This window comes from Cetorhinus maximus, chromosome 15 (assembly GCF_964194155.1).
Source record: "Cetorhinus maximus chromosome 15, sCetMax3.hap1.1, whole genome shotgun sequence".
Lineage (NCBI taxonomy): Eukaryota > Metazoa > Chordata > Chondrichthyes > Lamniformes > Cetorhinidae > Cetorhinus > Cetorhinus maximus.
Window position 1 is genome coordinate 62,043,190 of NC_135893.1, and position 20,880 is coordinate 62,064,069.

The 20,880-nt window shown below is 44.9% G+C and overlaps 1 protein-coding gene across 2 annotated transcripts in view; it reads left to right on the plus strand.

The window, feature by feature from the left end:
- The window catches only part of mad1l1 (mitotic arrest deficient 1 like 1), a 1,010,048-nt gene that overhangs the window by 789,517 nt on the left and 199,651 nt on the right, over window positions 1-20,880 (plus strand). The window lies entirely within an intron of this gene.

The following is a 20,880-nucleotide window of genomic DNA, read 5'->3' on the forward strand; positions in this document are numbered from 1 at the left end:
CACCATTAATTAAAGGGCTTGTTAAGGCCCTTAACTCAGCAATCGACGCCGATTTTGAGGTGCCCCTGCGATCTTTGGCTCGGCGCAACGGGCAGGCGGGTAAATGACTTTTTAATAAAACTCATCCACGGGCAGGATATGTGGGCTCAGTGGAGTTGTCAATGTTTTATGTGAAGTATTTATTGCAGCAAGTATTTTAAATTTGCCTGTGTGATCTGTAGCAGTTCAGAACGAATTCCAGCAGCTTTCTCTGTACTTTGAAGCTTCAGCTCAGCACTCTGCAGTCAGTAATCTTTATCGGGCCTGCAGCTTTCCGGAGGCCTCCATTTAGCCTGGGTATGGGTTCTGACATCTCCACTGGAGGCAGCTCTTCTGAGGATGAAGGGAGGGCTAGAATAAGGAGGAGGCCAGGAGTGGACAATCAGCCTCCAGGGGAGCCACCTTTGGGAAGACAGGCGCAGGCATAAGGGGCACAGGACCAAGAGGTTGTCCAAGGTGGAAGGGGCCACAGAAGACACCGCTATCCTGCTGCCAGGGTATACAGGCAGCGAAGCAGCTACCTCAATATGACTGAGGTGCAGTGCCGAAGGAGGCTCCGACCATCAAGGGAAACAGTCAACTACATCTGTCAGATGATTGGCCCTGAGATCTCTCCTAACTGTGTGGGCGGACACCCCATGCCAGCAGCTCTGAAGGTCACAGTTGCCCTCCATTTCTATGCCTCTGGCTCCTTCCAGGGTTCGGTGGGTGATCTTTGCGGTGTCTCCCAATCAGCTGTCCACACTTGTGTCAAGCAGGTTACAGACGCTCTGTTCAGACGTGCATTGACCTTCATCCACTTCCGCTGCAACCAGGCAAGTCAGGCACAGCGAGCCAGAGGCTTCGCGGCCATTGCTGGCCACCCCCGTGTCCAGGGTGCTATAGATGGCACGCCTGGTGCCTTTGTCAACAGGAAGGGCTTCCACTCCATGTACGTGCAGATAGTGTGTGATCACAGGATGCAGATTCTGCAAGTTTGTGCAAGGTATCCAGGCAGCTCCCATGACGCCAACATCCTCAGACACTCCCAGGTGCCGGGCGCTTCAGTGCTCCGGCTTGGCTGGATGGTTGACTGGTGGGTGACAAGGGCTATCCCCTCAGAAGGTGGCTCATGATGCCTCTCCGCTATCCAAGAACAGAAGCTGAGGAGCACTATAGTAGGAGCCATAGCTCCACAAGGGCTGTGGGTGGAGAGAGCCATCGGTCTTCTCAAGATGCGCTTCTGAAGCCTGGACCACTCAGGGGGCACACTCCAGTATCCCCCAGATCGGGTCTCTGTGATAGCGGTAGTATGCTGCACTCTGCACAATCTTGCGCTGGAAAGGGGGGACGCAGTGGACGATGAAGACCTTGACGCAATGGATGCGGCTGCACATCCAGCAGTGGTTCAGAGGATGAGGAAGTACACGGCAATGATGAGGGGCAGCACGCCGACCCACAACTACACCAAGGAGGTAGGAACATCCGGGAGACTTTAATCCAACGAACCTTCAGCTAGCTCCACACAAATGGATCTGCAAGACCAGCATTGCCTGGCACACCCATACGTGGCACTTAGGTGCTACATATTCCATTTCATCAGCTGCAACTAAGGGCTGAGTACATAAACATCAATGTCCACTCAAACACTCATGATATGTCTGTGAAACATACAAATGCAGCACAAAGGAGACACCCTCAGCCATGGTAACAAATGTGGACTTTATTCCCATCCATCCATCAGATGGTGCCACAAAAATCAAAACAAAACGTTGCTCCAATGTTGAAAAATATAAATTCCCTAATCTAGGGCCAACAGAAAAGCACCAGTGAGAAACTCATGGTGTGCCTAACTAGCTTTATGCTTACGTTTGCGGGTGCCTTGTCTTGGTGCCGCCCCATCGCTCAGATTGGCTTGTGAGACAGCTGACTCTGCTGTCCTGTTGGCCTCGATGACCTTGGTGGACGTCCTCTGGCCCGTGGAGCCTGTGCTGGCCCTGCCTGGGAGGGAGTGGCCAGTTCCACAGCTGGCACCTCCCGAGTTGTTGCAGCCTCAACGGATGCAATGGTCACTGGCAGAGGGGCGGAGGAGCTGCTACCCTCACCCGGAGCGCCCTGAGAGGAGCTCGCAGAGACGACAGGCAGCTGCTGCGCCGACGTGAGGTCACTTTGGACCTCCCTGCTCACCGCAGATGGATGGGCACCGAGCTGGGACACTTGGTGCCCAGAACATCCCCCACATTGCCAATGACCACCTGTGGCCAGTAGCACTGTGAGGGCTTGCAGGTCCGAGCGTAACCCCATCAGAAGCTGATCAATCCGTTGGAAGCCCCTCTCCATGAGAGTCGCCAATCTCTCCATGGAGGAACCTTGATGCTCTGACATGAGGTTCATGCCATCACTGACACTCTGCCTGGATTCCTCCACCACAGAGACCAAGAGAAGCACACTCTCATGTAACACTGCCAGATGCTCCCGCGCACCCGGCCACTTTTCCGGGTGCACCCGGGAGGTCATGTTGCAAGTGCAGAAAACGCTCTCAAGGCCACAGCTACACTTCTGCGTTCAGTTGTGACCTGCGCTTCGTGGGAGGGATGGCATTGGAGTGGAGAGAGTGCAGAGGTTCCTGACCAGGATGCATACTGGCCTGGAGAGTTGGAGTTATGAGGAAACATTGCATACACTTGTGACATTTGCCGTGGAGCACAGGAGATTGACAGGTCACATTATTGACCTTCATACCGTTTTAAGGGGCATAGACCAGATGGACAGAAAGCAACATTTCCCCTTGGCAGAGGGATGACTAACCTGGTGGAATTTATTTAAGTTGAGTGCCATGAGGTTGACAGATGAGGTACTGAGGACCTTTTGGATAGAGTAATGTGGGACGCACTGGCTGAAAGAGTGGTGGAGGCACAAACCCTCCTAAGATGCAATAAGTATTTGGATGTGTAGCAGCGATGCCATGGCATGTTAGGCCATGGGGATAGTGGTCAGAAATGAGATAAGGCGACTTTGGAAGGTGCTAGAGACGCGCATCCTCAAGGGGCCGAGGGACCTTTGTGTATGACCCACACGTCTGACTGTATCAGCCTGTGAATGAGTAGTGTTGCTGCATTAACGATTACAGCAATCATCAGTGCTTTGGATGGTGGGGAGACAGGGTGGATAGGACTGTGGGCCTCAAATATTTGGCCGCTGCACCCAGCCTCATCGACACCTGCCAACCTGGCCGCTTGGCTCCTTTCCAGCTCCATGGCTTGTTCTTCAAATCGGGTGAGTATGTGGAGCATGGGCTGGCCACCACCAGTGCGCGAATGCTCATGGATGTTGTGCACATTTTTCCCCTGCAGAACAGAGAACACCATTTAATGGGGCTGATCACTCATGTACTCTGCACGCACACGCCGCACCCAAATGCAGTGGCCCATCTGAGGCCTCCAGCGGCTCCTGTCCACACTACTGGCGATCAGTCACCAAAAGATAGTACGGCTGCTCCCAACCCCTCCCCCAACGGCCACCTTGGACACATTCAGCGTCCATCACTTTTAATAACACACGCGTTTTAGCTCCCATGGCAAGGAGGTGCAACTAGGTGTAGCACCGAGGCCACCAGATGGCTCTTGGCCACGACATCTTGAGGCTCCCTTCCACCATCTCATCACCGTCAATAAGACATGTGTTGGAGTTATGAGTATGTGCCTAGCTGCTTCTCCTGCAGGTTGCCCCCAGACTTCTCAAGTGCGACAAAGACTAACACATGGTGCGGGGAGAACTCATCTTCTCATCAACCACTAAAGCTGATATAAGCATGGTCACTATCTGTTTGCCCACCCATCATGCGCCAAATGCCCAATGCAGTAACGACACTAAGACGTGCGGGGTCCTCAAAGGCTAAGGCTACCTGCTGGGTTAAATGGCCACGGCCAACATGGTACTCACCCTTCCAGAGCGCAGCAAATCATTGAAGCGCTTGCGGCACTGGATCCATGTTCGCCGCACAACATCCCTGCAGCTGACCACTTCCGCCACCTCCTGCCAAGCCCGCTTCGTCACGTGGGGGGCCCTCCTCCTCCCATTCTGGAGAAACAGGACCTCTCACTGTGCTGCCACCTCCTCAACAAGGGCAGCAAGGCAGTCATCAGAAAACCAAGGGGCACATTGGCCCCCCGCTGGCCTACCCTCCTCCTCTGGCCTTCCCTCTACCAGAGCCTGCTGTGAAGACCCCCTGCGGTACAACCTGGAGCTGGCCATGGTGATCAGTCTAAAGGAGGCTGCCTGGCCTTTCTTTATACAGACTGCCGGTTCCCCATTGGAACCACAATTTTTAGAAGTCCTGCTCTCCATGGGAGTGTGAAATGTGCTGTGGGGGGGTCTTAATTGGCCCACCCACCCAAAATGGCGGAGCAGCCCACGATTGGTTCAGCTCCGCCTGCCCGCCGAATGGAAAATTCTGCCCATTGAGTTTCGATGATCCCTTTTGTCCAGGATGAAACAGAGAGTCAGGTTGGCTGGAATTCTATAGTCATTCTGTGTTGATCCACCCTTAAAAATTGGGATGTGTATGTCTGTGGGTATCCACTTTTTTCAAGTATTGACTGAAAGCTCATAATATACTGAGACACGATAACTGTGATGAACAAGCTGGCCATACTGGGAGTCCAAGCAACTTCTACAGAAATGGTGATCTTACACACGACAAATGTTGCTAGTGGAAGAAACCATTTTTTCTGGCTGCTGACGAGTGAACAGTAGGGATCACTCATGCAGGCTGTTGGTTTGGCAATACAGTTGGAAAGGTTCTGCTGCAGAAACCTTGAGCATCAACTTCCTCCACCAGTAATGCACCGTGGTTGCATTGTGTACCATCCACATGATGCACTATATCAACTTGTCAAGGCTTCTTATATAGCACCTCCCAAACTCGCAACTTCCACCACTTAGAAGGATAAGCGCAATAGGTGCATGAGAACAACACCACCTTCACTTCTATCACGTATCATCCTGACGTAGGTATGCCCATTCAGCCATTGTCACTGGAGCAATATCCTAGACCTCCCTTCTCGATCTTCGCACTGTCACGGACGGAATTTAGATGTTCCTGTTTTACTACCTGTGCTCAATATGTTTGTATGAAAGGGTTATGCTATTTTTACCCTTAGAGCAATTTCCCCAATTAAATAATTCCAGAAGCAAGTTTTTTGTGAATTTTAAAATAAAGAAGATTATTTATTATCTATCACTTACTTACTCCAGATGTTTAAAATGCAATGTCTCATCCACTCGTCTCTCACATGCTATCACACACGCAAAGATTAGATACAGATGACGGTAAAATAATACAGCTATGACTTATAATTATCTTAGTCTCTTTCATGGCAGGCCTGTAGTTTCTTAGATGAAGTTGATGCTTCAGTTGAAGTGAAGGAATTGTAAAGCAGAAGATTCTCAGTAAGCTGCAAGGCTTCTTGTAGTCAAATTTCCAGGAGGTTGGTTCTCAGGTGAACTCAAGGTTAGAACAGGTTGGAGGGAGTCCTCTTCCCACTTTTAGGGTATTGCTGTTTATTACCTTGGCTGCTTGAATGACTGCTTGCAGCAGGTTTCATGGCTTTTGGTGGAACTCTACAACTAACTTCTTGTTGAATTTTTAAAGTGGACACCAAAATGGCTTCTCATCATGTGACTTGTATAAGTTCAAAGTCCTTTTTCCAATAAAGGGTGGTGTGTTGATTACACATCCTGTGTTGTCGTTTGACACTTTGAGAGTTTGAGACAGCCAGTGTCTTTGTGTTTGAATGACCCATTCTATTTGAAATTACCCTTTTGAATTAGTTTCAGGAAAGGGAGACGGTGGCATAGTGGTAATGTCGCTGGACTAGCAATCCCAGGCTAATGCCCTGGTGACGTGGGCTCAAATGCCACCATGGTAGCTGGTAGAATTTGAATTCAGTTAATAAATCTGGAAAATAAAGCTAGTCTTGGTAATAGTGACCATTAAACTATCATTGATTTTTGTAAAAACCCATCTGGTTCACTAATGTCCTTTAGGGGGGGAAATCTGTCACCCTTACCTGGTCTGGCCTACGTATGACTCCAGACCCACAAAAACTGTGTGGCTGACTCTTAACTGCCCTCTGAAATGACCTAGCCAGGTCAGTTCAAGGGCAATTAGGGATGGGCAACAAACGCTGGCCTTGCCAGCGACGCCCACATCCCATGAAAGAATTAAAAAAACATCATCCTGGAACGTTCCTTTTGTTCCCTCTTGAGACAAGGGAGTGTCTTCAATCCACAAAAATCCACAATCCACAAGATCCACGGACGTCCATCTTTTTGCAGCCTTTTGGGATCAGTTTTAAAATATAAAAATATTCACAAAGTTCATAATATACTGGAACACGACAACACGGACTGCAGCGGTTCAAGAAGAAGACCCATCACCATCTTTTCAAAGACATCTGGATGGGCAATAAATGCCAGCCTTGTTAGTGAAGCTCAAGAATATTTTTTGTTTTAAAACATAGCTGTGAATCAAAATTTAAGAACAACAGCAAATACACAGAGCATTTTCTATTGTTCAGTTGCTGTAGAGTCTATCTTGCAGTTTTCATTCCACAACGTCAAGCTCTTAAAAAAAAACATAGAACTGCTTCTTGTAGGAACTCTGAAGTAGAAATCTGGCATCACTAGTCATGCCTAATCTAATAATTTGTGGGTGGTTTGTAAATTGTTAATCTGTCTTTAAAAAAACTATTGGAAAATCCTATGTTTTGTGGCGTGTTTTGCAGAGTATTGCATAAAAACATAGTTGCGATACTCAGAATCGCGGAGAGTGGTTAAACAATAGCCTGCTTTATTTATTGACCACCAGAGGCAAGGTTCACTGCCACTATTTTCTTCCTGGTGTTGGACTGAATCTGCATGCTAAATAATTGGTTTCCAAAGCAGACCGTCTTTTTCCAACTTAAAGACACCCTGAAGGCCTCATTGAAAAGGGGGGGAAATTGACATCAGCATATGGGAGCAAACCATAGCATGGGCTGGCACCTCATCCTCCAAGCTTCAACATAATCCCCCATCAGGGCAACTCTTGACCCTCTGCCCAAGACCTGTGGCTCCAGGATTGGCCTGCTGAGTCACCTAAGAAGACATAAATCATGAAACTTGACAGGCATCATCCTTGTTTCAAGGAAATGACAATGACGGCAAATTTTACTCACAATTTGTAGTTTAACGTTTCTAGATGTTTCTTAACATCTCAACATCCTTTATCATACACTGCCTGGTTTCTGTTGACATTTTCCAGTAATCCATCCATCTCCTTTAAGCTTGGTTAATCCTTCATTGAGGTTCCTGTTGATGCTGTGATTACCTGGGTTTGGGAGGAATGAGCTGTGTTGTTAATGCTGCACTATGTTCAGGAAATTCAGCTGCCAAGATGATTCTTCCTTTTACTATGGCATGATTTCAGAGGATTGATTAGATTCTCAAAACAGGTAAGTTGTTCACTATAAATACAATTTTAGGTTTTCTTATTTTAGGTAGAAAGTACATTCGCAGGTATTATATTCCTTTCAGCCATGACATAAATCTTGAGCCAAATCTCTGATTTTTTTTTTAGATTACAGAAGCATGCATCATTGTGTTTTGAATTTGCAGTTTATAACTTTTGTTTTTAAATGTGCATAAATTTTAACATCGAATCAGCAATTTATCTTTTTGAGCACCTGATCTGAATTTTTCTTGTGAAGTCACAAGTTAGGATGAGAAGCAAGTGTGAAGATTGGTTTAACCAGGTCCTCTAGCCTTGCAATTCTGAAATTCTGTTACAAAGGTTAGTATGCAAAATCTGCCCTCTTTCATTTCCTGTGGCTGCTGTTGCAGGTTTTTAGTTCCCATTACAGAATAAGAAAATTGCTTTACTTTGTAAATTGCTAATTCAAGTAGAATGAAAAATGTTCTGATTTTGATTTTTTTTTTGTGATTTGGTAACCTGATGTGAAGAGCAAAAGTTCAACAATGCAGGATATCACACAAGTTGAAAAGAGTAGGAGAGGTGAGAGAGACATTGTGGTTAGGTGACACCTAGTTTGGATTTTAAAAGTTTATTGTAGCCTTTCATAATTTCTGGAAGTCCCAAAGTGCCTTGCAGAGCAGTGTAACCACTGCTGTAACGTTGGAAAGATGAAGGGGAGACTAAGGGAGGTCAATAAAGAATAAGCTAGAGTGTGAACTGATGAGGTGAATCTAGATTCCAACACAGTGGGGTACATAGGAACAGTAACCACATGTAGAACAATATTATTGCATCATTAGGTATCATGGAGATACGCAAGGTAGTATTCAAGATCCCGTTGGTAGATCCCTACTGCCAACGTAAGGATCCAGATATTCAATAACAGAGCCTTGAAAGATATGCCTGTTACTGGTAGCTATCACCTGTATTTTAAATGTTTAAACCATTTCATGATTTTTTTAAAAATTTAAATGAAAATGGGAGCTGTCTTTTTGGCCTTTAAAAATGCAAAGGGGTTCAACAGGGTTGTCTTAGAGAAGATTTTTCCACTTGTGCAGAGTTCAAAACTAGGGGTCATATAGATAAAGTGGGTATTAATAAATCTAATAAGGAATACAGCAGAAACTGCTTTATTCAGGGAGCGGTTAGAATGTGGGATTAACTTCCATATGGATTGGTTGGGGGAAAGCTAGATAAACATACTAGAGAGAAAGGAATAGAAGGATATGCTAATTGAATTAGGTGACATAGTGCGGGGTGAATGGCCTGTTTCTGTGCTTTAAATTCTGTATGGTATGATCTGCTGGTAACTGGATAGTCCAATGATTTAGAGTAATTTGAATTTGAACTTGCTCAATTAAATGTCATAGGAAAGTTTAGATTATCTCAGGTGTTGTACCCCTGCTGGAAGAACAACAATAACAAAGCTCAAAATGGTGTTCATCCTTTATACAAGGTGTTAGTCAGAGCCTAACTCTGAGCTATGAGAATGACCAAAAGCCAAATTTAAATATCAGACTCTATTTTTAAAAACTGCCTAACAACCAAATTTTCATTATCCAACCAGACATCCAAATGACCCACAGTTGTGATGCCTTGTTCACTCCCATCCCACCCAAAGTCCACGTGATGTCCTGGGAGAGGCAAAAAAACAGATAAAAAAATGTACAGGGCACTTTGGAAGTGAAAGGAAATCTGAGAAACTCCACTCCAACTCTCCTCCCAGGTGATTATAATGAGTCCAGGAGATCACGCTGGCCCTGAATTCTGTGATGGACCTACCATTCATGCAAGATCATCTCCATGCCAACCAGAAACAGTCCCAGTTCTCGCCTGAAGGAGTTCAGTGAATTGGCATTCACCTCACTAGCCAGCAGCTCGTTCAGAGGCCTACTGCCCTCTGGGAAATGAACCACCAACCCAGATCTGATATAACTTATGTTTCTAAGGTCTTTTTAGATGGATGGACTAGGATGGCTGTATGGTCTTTCTCGTCTGTATCGATCTGATGAGTGTTGGGCTGAGTCAGAGAAAATGTATTGGCAAATGTAGACATCTGATGCAAGTACCTAACGGATACAAGTATCTTTAACTATAGAACTTAACAGAAGTGCAGTAAGAGGAAGTTAACTCTTCGCTGCAGTCTATTTGATTTTTAAAAAAATTTCAAATCATTGTGAAGGCTTATTTCAAAACAAAGTCTGTTGGGGCTGATAATCAGATTCTGTCCAAGGAAGATAAGTGATCCCTATCTGTAAATAACGTAGTCAGAATTATATATCAGCACAACCTATCATCCCATAGCATTCCAACAGGTGCGATGATCAGCCAGCATGAGCAGCTGCTGTGTGATTCATATACACTTAGATCAGCCGAGTGATTGGGGGTGGTGGTAGTGATAAAAAGGGGCTGTTAAAATCACTTGCCAAAGACAAGCAATTTATCAAAATAAAATACTCCAACACCAAGCACTGAAAGCTGAACAGCCAATATGATTCACAAGTATTTTCTACACAAGTAAACAAAAATTATTTTATTTTTTACCAGCTCAGCAAGTTTGGGAATCCTCACACAATCATTCCTGCCTGTGTTGAAGGACTGACCACATGGTTCACTTTGGAACTTGAGATTTTATAATATAATACTAAGGTGGCAGTGAGCATAGGGCCAGATCTTCCCCACAAGGAGTGAGAGTGGGTGAGCTGCTTTTCGCAGGACTGATTCTGTGCATTTATTAGTAGTCAGTTGGCTGGGAAATAAATTGCTTGGGAGGGAGGCAGTTCTTGACATAATAATGAGAAAACAGTAAATTTGCATTGAACAGAACATAGAAAGAAATTGCATTTATATAGCACTTTTAACAATCTTGCAACATTCCAAAAGCTCTTCGCAGCCAATGAAGTACTTTTTGAAATACTGTTGTATTGTAGAAAATATACAGACAATTTATTTATAAAATGTGGCTGTGTTTAGACTACAACTTGGTGTTGGTGTCAAGTGATACTACATCTCACCAACATTAAGAAGTTGCACAGGTTGAGGCCTGACCTTATTTTTGAATGAAGTGGAGAGAGATCCCCTCCTGCAGGAGCTCATATTGTACTTCATTCCAGAACCAACTTGGACCCTGATCCCTGACATCGAATGCAACTTTAGTGTTGTTGCAGACAGAAATATTTTACACCAATGTTAGTCGTGTAATTGCAACCCAAGTAACCAATAATAGCAATACATACTGATGTTACTCCGATTTTTGTGAAATGGGAGGACAACTCTGTTCACATAATAAACTAATAATATGTATTGTAAATTAAACACTAGAGGGTCTCCATGATGGGATTAAACATCTGTTAGCAATTATACTCCAGGATCTTCTCTTATAATATTGGTTTATAGCTAGAGAGAATATATCCAGAGACCCTGAAATAAGTGTAGCCATTACAAAGTTGCACCAATTTGTGTGTTTGAGATGTAGCAACTTGGATGTCACATTTTGCTATCTAGTACTTGTTTAGGGACTTAAAATTCAGAAGATGGGCAGCCAGAATTTAATTTATGAGAGAACATAGTCCAGATCTTCAAAATTCTAAAAGTACAGATACTGCAAAAGTAAGCAGGATACTTAACAGTGATTGCAAGCTAGAGAACATAAGCATGAAGTGTATAAACTTGTAGTGAGAGTAGAGTTTAATGGACCACCCCAATTTGCGGGCTATGAATAGATGTCAGAAGAAATTAATGCCATGTCGCTTAACTTTAACTATATATTTATCTACCTATGCTTAATAATGTGGATAAGTCACCCAACCCAAATGAGTGTAACCTAGCTTGCTAAGAGAAGTAAAGGTAGAAATTGTGTAGGTACTGGCCACAACCCTCCCAATCCTTTTTAGACACAGGGTGGTGCAAAGGTCACTGGAAAACTGTTCAAAAAAGGCCAGTCAGTTTAATAACAGGAGTGGGGAAGCTTTTAGAAGCGACAATCCAAGAGAAAGTTAACAGCTACTTGGACAAGCATAGACTAAAAAAGGAGAGTCAGCATTGATTTGTTGAAGGCAAATTGTTTTTAACTAACTTGATTGAGTTTTTTGATGAGGTATCAGAGTGTGAATGTGGGCAGTACAGTTGATGTGTAAATGGACTATCAAAAGGCATTTGATGAGGCACAACATATTGGGCTTCTTAGCAAAATTGAAGTCCATGGGCAGCATTTTTCCTATGGTGGGTGGGCTGGGCGGGGGCAGGCGCAGAGCCGATCGCTGCCCACGATCGGCTCCGTGCAGCCATTTTACGCGGGCGGGCCAATTAAGGCCTGCCCAGCATAATACACGGCCGGTAACACTCAGCGCTACCTATGCAGGTGCGGGGAGGAGGGAGAGTCGGGGCCAGCGCGAAAGAGTGCTTCAATCTCCGAGGCATGGAGCTGCCTTGGAGATTGCATCGATATTAAAATTATTAAACAAAAAGTTTAAAAATTCATTTAAACATGACTGTGTCACATGAGTCGGGACATGTTTTTATACTTGTGGGAATTTATTTATCTAATAAAGGTTTCAGGAAACCTCATCCCACTCGTGGATGAGGTTTCCTGAAAAACGCGAAGGCCACTTGGCCTTTTCGTCTGCCCGCCAACCTTAAGATTGGGCGGGTAGCGTTCACAAGTGCTTCAATTAATTTTTTAATAGCCTTGATAGGCCGTTTACATTTCAACCAACTCTGCGCGCGCCCACCGAACGAAATATCAGGATGGTGCGCGATGACGTCGGGACGCACGCCCGACAGCATCACGCGTCATTTTACGTGTCGGGCCCTCCCCTGCACGCCGACCGGAAAACTCTGCCCCATGAGATAAAAGGGACAGTAACAGCATGGATGCAAAATTGGCTGAGCGATAGAAAACAAGAGTTGTGGTGAATGTCAGTTTTTTGGACTGAAGTGGGGGAGATATACAGTAGAGTTCCCCAAGGTTCAGTATTAGGACAATTGCTGTGTTTCGCATGTATTAATCACTTACGAACATACGAATTAGGAGCAGGAGTAGGCCACTCGGTCCTTCGAGCCTGCTCCGCCATTCAATAAGATCATGGCTGATCTGACTGTAACGTCAACTACATATTCCCGTATATACCCGATAATTTTTCATCCCCTTGCTTATCAAGAATCTATCTACCTCTGCCTTAAAAATATTCAAAGTTTCTGCTTCCACCACCTTTTGAGGAAGAGAGTTCCAAAGACTCTCAATCCTATGAGAGAAAAAGTTTCTCCTCGTCTCTATCTTAAATGGGCGACTCCTTATTTTTAAAAAGTGGCCCCGAGTACTAGATTCTCCCACAAGAGAAAACATCTTCTCCACATCGACCCTGTCAAGACCCCTCAGGATCTTATATGTTACAATCAAGTCACCTCTTACTCTTCTAAACTCCAGTGGATACAAACCTAGCCTGTCCCACATTTCCTCAAAAGACAACCATCCAATCCAGTTCAGTAAACCTTCTTTGAACTGCATCCAACACATGTACATCCTTCCTTAAATAAAGAAATATATACTGTGCACACCACTCCAGATGTGGTCTCACCAATGCCCTGTATAACTGAAGCATAACCTCCCTACTTTTGTATTCATTTCCCCTCGCAATAAATGATAACATTCTATTGGCTTTCCTAACTACTTGCTGTACCTGCATACTAACCTTTTGCAATTCATGCACTAGGACAGCTAGATCCCTCTGCATCTCAGAGCTCTGCAATCTCTCACCATTTAGATAATATGCTTATTTTTTTATTTTTCCTGCCAAAATGCTCAATTTCACACTTTCTCACGTTATACTCCATTTGGCAGGTCTTTGCCCACTCACTTAACCTATCAATGCCCCTTTATATAACCTCCTTGTGCCCTCTTCACATCTCACTATCCTACTTAGCTTTGTGTCATCAGCAAATTTAGCAACTATACCTTTGGTCCCTTCATCCAAGTCATTTATATAAATTGTAAAAAGTTGAGCCCCCGCACTGATCCTTGTGGCACACCGTTCGTTCCATCCTGCCAACCAGAAAAGCACCCATTTATGCCTACCCTTTGTTTCCTATTAGCTAGCCAATCTTCTATCCATGACAATATGTTACGCCCTACACCATGGGCAGAATCTTCTGGCTGGCGTGCGGGTGGCAGAGTCCGCACACCAGCGCTTTAAATGTCATGCAAGCGTCCCGACGTCAGCGCGCGGCATCACGATATTTCAGTCGGCGCAGTCTATGCAGCGGGACGTGCGCCCGCCATTAATTAAAGGCCTTGATAAGGCCATTAACTCTCCAATTGACCAGGATTTTGAGGGACCCAACTTCGGGTCGGTGCACGGGCCCAACGGGCAGGCGAGTAAGTGATTTTTTTTACAAACCTCATCCACTGGCGGGATGAGGTTTGATATCGGGTTTAAAAACTTTTAATAAAGTGTTTGTATTCTTCACTAACATGACATTTTCACATGAGGGGGACATGTTAATGATTTTTAAATTTTTCTATTTTTAGAGTTTCACAGAGTTTCAGCGATCTCCCTGAGGCAGCACTTTGCCTCAGGGAGATGTGCACTCTTTCGTGCGCATGCGCGAAAGAGCACACTCTGGCAGCTGGGGAATCCCCCCCGCCCGCACAGGAAGCGCATAGCGCTTCCCGTCGGGCAACATGCTGGGTGGGCTTAATTGGCCCACCCACTTAAAATGGCAGCAGGGCCCGTTTCGGCGGTGGCGATCAGCTGCCTGCCCGCCACCAACTCAGTCGGGCCCTTCCGCCCATCAAGGGCAAAATTCTGCCCCATGAGTTTTCATTTTTCACAGTAAGCTTTGATGTGACACTTATCAAATGCCTTCTGGAAATCTAAATACAGTACATCCACCACTCCCCCTTTATCCAGTGCATGTTACTGTTTCAAAGAACTCCAATAAATTAGTTAAGCATGATTTCCCTTTCACAAAACCATGTTGACTTTGCCTGATTATCCTGAATTTTTCCAAGTGCCCTGCTATAATGTCTGTAATAATAGCTTCTAACATTTTCCCTCTGATAGATGTTAAGTTAACTGGCCTGTAGTTTTGTGCTTTCTATCTATCTCCCTCTCTTTCTTAATAAAGGAGTTACATTTACTATTTTCCAATCTAATTGAACCTTCCCAAATCTAGGGAATTTTGGAAAATTAAAACCAATGCAAAAATATCTCGCTAGCCACTTTTTTTAATACCCTAGGATGAAGCCCATTAGGACCCTGGGGACTTGTCAGCCTGTAGCTCCAACAATTTGCTCAGTACCACTTCCCTGGTGATTGTAATTTTCCCAAGTTCCTCCCTCCCTTCCATTTCCTGATTTACAGCTATTTCTGGGATGTTACTTGTATCCTCGATCGTGCAGACCAATGCAAAATACCAGTTCAATTCATCTGCCATCCCCTTATTTTCCAATATTAACACCCCAGACTCACTTTCTATAGGGCCAACACTCACTTGTTAACTCTTTTCTTCTTTAAATAGCTATGAAGCTCTCACTATTTGTCTTTATATTTCTAGTTAGCTTTCTCTCATACTCAACCTTTTGGTCATTCATTGCTGTTTTTTATATTCTGTCCAACCTTTTGACCTGTCACCCATCTTTGCACAAACGAGTGAGTTTCACCCCGAAGCTAAGAACCACTCTTTCAGAGTGCCAGCACTGGTGTATTATACTGCGATGTGAGACACAGGAAACACCAAGCATTCCCACCGTCTGCATCTTAAATTGCCTTTATAATCAAATACTTCTGATGGCTGAGAGGTGTGTACGGGGAGCAATTTGTTTACAATCAGACCACACTGAGTAAATGTAGAACCCCCACTCCGTACACTCGGATTTCCGCTGACACTTTTTAGTTTTACCCGTGTAACCGAGCCTGGTGGTTTGGGTAGGGACAGCTTTATTGAACCTATCACTTTCCCAGTGACGGACATGGATGGCAGTGAGCAATCAGCATAAACTGCTCAATCATTTCGGCATTGCATCTGGAAAATAACCTTTTTGCTGGAGCAGGCTGTGTCGCTCTTCAAATAAATGTGATTCTGTGCAATCGATTTCACGGAGCAAGAAAAAGGCAGAACTGAATCGGTGTGAACATACCTCAAACGATTTAAAATTTGAATGATTTAATGATCCAGCTTTGCATACATGGAGCAGAGGGACATCTTCCAGATAGCCCTCTCCCCAGCTAAAAGTCTGAAACCATTAGAATGATCCCCATCCCTAGTCTAAAATAAAAGGGGTTCCAAAGCGGCCCCTGGCATTCCTACCTGACAGTGTTGTACTTTATTGGCTGTGTTGTCATTGTTCACAACCACCCCGGATGTCTCAAAGTGTTATTACATTTCAGTCTTTCTTTTAAAAACTCCAGCGTAAAGGTGGGGAGAGAGATCGAAGAGAGTCACAGGTTAAATGAACCTGGAGACCTCTAGTTGGGAAACTACACGATAACACCCCCCTCCTGCCCACACCACCTAACATACTTCAAGAATTCTATTGCCTATTTCATATATTGATGCCTTTTAAAGGGCAATAAATAAGTTGTGAGGTGAGCTGCAATATAAATTAACTGTTTTATAAGATTGAGCTTAACCATAGACTTTAAACTCTATCCTGAATGTTTAACCTATGCATAACATCTTATATTACTGATAAACATTGGATGGTTTAGATTATAGTAATCATCGCTGCAATTTTTATCAATCTGAGAAATTGGCAACAAATTGAACAGCATGAAACGAGCTAAAGAGTCAGTACCGAGATGAAACACACAGTACAGGATTAATGATATCAGAAAGATCATTGTCTTCATTTCTATCTCCACAGAAGCTGCTTCATTGGCTGTGTATTTACAGCATTTATGTTGATTCTTGAGACATTTAACGGGGACAGACCCGTTCTCAATCTACAGGAATTGGTTCTTTTCCAATTAAATTATTTTATTGCTCGAGATTGCATAGTGTCCCGTTTCACAGCCAGTCAAAAGCTCATGTTTTTCACGTGAGCTGCTCAACAGAAGTTCCTCTAGGTTTCACTTGAACTCTCAACCTCGGCATTGCACAAGCCTCAGTCCTGCCATTAATGTAGCACATGCTAACCAGTTGCGCCATGAGAGCAAAGCAGCGCTCATTTGCATACACGTTTTAAGTTGTATCATCTCATTAGAGGCACTAAATTTTTTCGATTGAATGGCAAGAACTGAGTTTATTTGACAGTGTACAGAAGTAATTACATGCCTGTGAAAAAGCCGGTGAAATAACCAATGCCCCATAGCTTTGAGTTTTGACAGCGGGGTGAAGGTGGGGCCAGAAATGAAGCTAAGCACAGGGCCCCACTAACTGTAAATCTGCCACTGCCGATATACATACTCTGGAACCCATGGTTTTTCACGTTTCTGCCGGGACAATGAAAATGTTATGGGTGGGATTGAACGGTTGTGATGGTGGGCCCATCCATTGGCCATAGAGTCAGTGGCAACCCTGCTGTGGCCATTTCTGGGGCCCCTGTTGGGATTAAATCCCAATTAGGAAGGCCACTGGCTGCCATCAGGGTTTCCAACTTCAGTAGGGCAATGTCCAGCGGACTTCCTGGTGCAGGGCGGATGTCCTGCCTCAGAACTGCTGAACAATGAGGCCAGCAGCGCTCCAACACTGACAGTGCCACCGGAAGCGGTGGCCACTGCTGGTACTGCAGTGGGATCAAGTGGAAGGATCATTGGCAGAGCTCCCATATCAAGGGGATGGGATTGCCAGAGTGGGGGGGTTGGTGGGATCGGTGTCAATGGCAGGGGGTCTCAAGGCTCAATCTGTTTCCACTTGCATTTCCCTCTATTCAAGAGATTGGAGATAGAGGGACACCCCTCTCAGTCACAAGTTTGTCCACATGGCATGGTCCCCGACCTCGGCTGGTATTTTACCTGTGGCGGCTAGATGAGGCCTTTATGTGGTCCTTAAGTGGCTACTCCAGAGCATGAACTGGCCTCCGGGCAGCCCTTCCCACCCTGGAATTAATTGGGGGGAGTCAGGAAGACGACAGGGTCTGCACTTTCACACCCCATTATATGGCGCCCCTGCCTCCCTGTTGCCTCTTGGGGGAGCATTGAATTCCACCCTGTGTTTGAATTGCAGTTAGTCAGGATTTGATAACAATTATTGTAGCGCCAATCACCCCTGTCCTCACTTATAGAAACATAGAAAATAGGAGCAGGAGGGAATGCTCCAGCATTCAATATGATCATGGCTGATTCCCTATCTCAACGCCACACTCCTGCTGTCTCCCCATACCCCTTGACGCCTTTAGAGTCCAGAAATCTATCTATTTCTTTCTTAAATATATTCAATGACTTGGCCTCCACAGCCTCCTGTGGAAGAGAATTCCATAGGTTCACCACCCTCTGAGTGAAGACATTTCTCCTCATTTCAGCCCTAAAAGGTCTACCCCGTATCCTGAGACTGTGACCCCTTGTTCTAGACCCTCCCCCCAGCCAGAGGGAAACATCATCCCAGCATCCAGCCTGTCCAGCCCTGTCAGAATTTTAAAGGTTCAATGAGATCCTCTCTCACCCTTCTAAACTCCAGTGAATACAGGCCTAGTCGGCCCAACCTCTCCTCCTACAACAATCCTGCCATCCCAGGAATCACTGTGGTGAACCTTTGCTGCCCTCCCTCTATGGCAAGTATATCCGTTCTGAGGTAAGAAGACCAAAACTGCACACAATACTTCAGATGTGGTCTCACCAAGGCACTGTACAGCTGCAGTAAGACATCCTTGTTCCTGTACTCAAGACATCTCGTAATGAAGGCCAACATACCATTTGCCTTTATAACTGCTTGCTGCACCTGCATACTTGCTTTCAGTGACTGATGTACAAAGACACCCAGGTCCCTTTGTATATCAACATTTCCCAATCTATCACTATTTAAATAATACTGTGCCATTCTGTCTTTCCTACCAAGGTGGATAACTTCACACTTATCCACATTATACTGCATCTACCATGTATTTGCCCACTCACTTAACCTGTCTAAATCGCCTTCTTAACACCCTCCTCACTGCTCACGTTCCCACCAAGTTTTGTGTTGTCAGCAAACTTAGAAATATTACATTTGGTTCCCTCATGAAATCATTAATATATATTGTGAATGGCTGGGGTCCAAGCACTGATCCTTGCGGTATCCCACTAGTCATCGCCTGCTACTCCGAAAAAGATCTGTTTATTCCTACTCTCTGTTTCCTGTCTGCTAACCAATTCTCAACCCATACCCAATATATTACCCCGATCCCATGTGCTTTAATTTTACACACTAATCTCTAATGTGCGACTTTATCAATAGCTTTCTAAAAGTCCAAATACACCACATCCACTGGTTCTCCGTTATCTATACTGCTAGTTATATCCTCAAAACACTCCGGTACGTTTGTCAAACATGATTTCCGTTTCATAAATCAATGTTGACTTTGTCTAATCCCGTTGATATTTTCTAAGTGCCCCATTATCACATCCTTTATAATAGACTGTAGCATTTTTCCTACTACTAATGTTAGGCTAACTGGTCTGTAATTCGCTGCTTTCTCCCTCCTTTTTTAAATAGTGGGGTTACATTTGCCACCCTCCAACCTGCTGGGACTATTGCAGAATCTTCAGAATTTTGGAAGATGACAGCTAACACATGCACTATTTCCATGGCCACCTCCTTTAGTACCCTGGGATGTCAATCTTCAGGCCCTCTTGTTTCCCTCTCTTGTGTGTCTCCACTCAGAATCCCATCCCCCGCCAACCTAGTTTAAACCCTCCCCCTTCATGTTATGGTCACTGTTCCCTAAAGTACCTCGCATAACAAGATTATTAATTAACCCCTTCTCATTGCACAATACCAAATCTAGGATAACCTGTTCCCTAGTCAGTTCCTTGACATACTGGTCTAAAAAAGCCATCTCGTACACACTCCAGGAATTCACCCATCACAATATTATTGCTAATTTGGTCTGCCAATCTATAGTAGATAAAAGTCACCCATGATTACTGTAGCACCCATGTTACATGTATCTATAATTTCCTGTTTAATGCCGTCCCCTACCTTACCAACTGTTTGGAGGCCTATAGCCAACTTCCACTAATGCTTTCCGCCCCTTGTTGCTTCTTAGTTCCACCCAGACTGATTCTATATCTATATATTCTGAGCCAATGCCCTCTCTCACTCTGGCACTGATTTCACCCTTAACTAACAATGCCATGCTATCTCCTTTTTTGCTTGTCTGTACTAAATATAGAATACTCTTGGATATTCAGTTCCCAGCCTTGGTCACCCTGCAGCCATGTCTCCGTAATCGCAATCATGTCGTACCCATTTACATATATTTGTGTTGTTAATTTGTCTACCTTATTGCGAATGCTCCATGCATTCGGATACAGTGTCTTTAGACTTGTCTTTTTAACATTTTTACACATTTTTTTGTTCTATGTCCCTATTTTCTGCTAGCCCTTATTTCCCTGCCTTCCACTTTTGCTTTCTACTTTTCTGCCATTCATTCCTATCTTTGTTTCCCTTTCTTGTGTCTCTCCACTCAGGATCCCATCCCCCTGCCAACATAGTTTAAACCCTCCCCCACAGTGCTAGCAAGTACCCCTGCGAGGATATTGGTCCCGCTCCAGCTGGGGTGCAACCCACTCAGCTTGTGCAGGAACCATCTTCCCCAGAATTGGTCCCAATGGCTCAGTAATCTAAATCCCCACCCCACACCATCTCTCCAGCCAGATATTCATCTGGTCTATTCTCCTGTTCCTGATCTCGCTAGCATGTGGCACTGGGAGTAATCCTGAGATTACTACCTTTGAGGTCCTGCTTTTTAATTTATTTCCTAGCTCCCCAAATTCTGCTTTCAGGACCTCATCCCTCTTTTTACCTATGTTGTTGGTACCGACATGGACCACGACCTCTGGCTGTTCACCCTCCCCCTTCAGAATGTCCTGTAGCTGCTCAGTGACGCCCTTAACCCTGGCACCAAGGAGGCTACATACCATCTTGGTGTCACGTCTGCAGATGCAGAAACGTCTATCTGTTCCCCTTACAATAGAATCCCCAGTCACTATTGCACTGCCACTATTTTTCCCCCACTCTGTGCAGCTGAGTCACTCGTGATGCCAAGGAGATGACTCTTGCTGTATTCTCCTGAGAAACCATCTCCCCCAGCAGTATCCAAAATGGAAAACCTGTTAGAGGGGGAGATGGACCCAGGGAACTCCTGCACTACCTGCCTACTGCTTTTATTCTGTCTGGCGGTCACCCATTCCCTTTCTGCCTGTGCGCTC